Source organism: Cariama cristata, unplaced genomic scaffold (assembly GCF_000690535.1).
Source record: "Cariama cristata isolate BGI_N322 unplaced genomic scaffold, ASM69053v1 scaffold22208, whole genome shotgun sequence".
Classification (NCBI taxonomy): domain Eukaryota; kingdom Metazoa; phylum Chordata; class Aves; order Cariamiformes; family Cariamidae; genus Cariama; species Cariama cristata.
In genome coordinates, this window is record NW_009633215.1 from 47,167 (window position 1) to 47,436 (window position 270).

The following is a 270-nucleotide window of genomic DNA, read 5'->3' on the forward strand; positions in this document are numbered from 1 at the left end:
CCGCCCAGCCGGCAGCCCCCCGGGTAGCCCGAGCCAGGAGCCTGTGCCCACGGCTGCCTCAGCCCAGAGAGGGAAGATACATTTGGGGATGCTCAGTGCTGCATGTGGGATGGCTGTGGTCAAGCTCCAGGTCATTTGCTCCGGCTGTGTTTGAGGGCTGGGGGCCAGGGCGAGGAGGGGAGGGAGGGATGGGCGGTGTTGCATGTACGGGCCGCTCCTGAGCTGCCCAGCGCTTGCCGCCTTCTTGGGCCAGAGCCGCCGCTGCCGCCA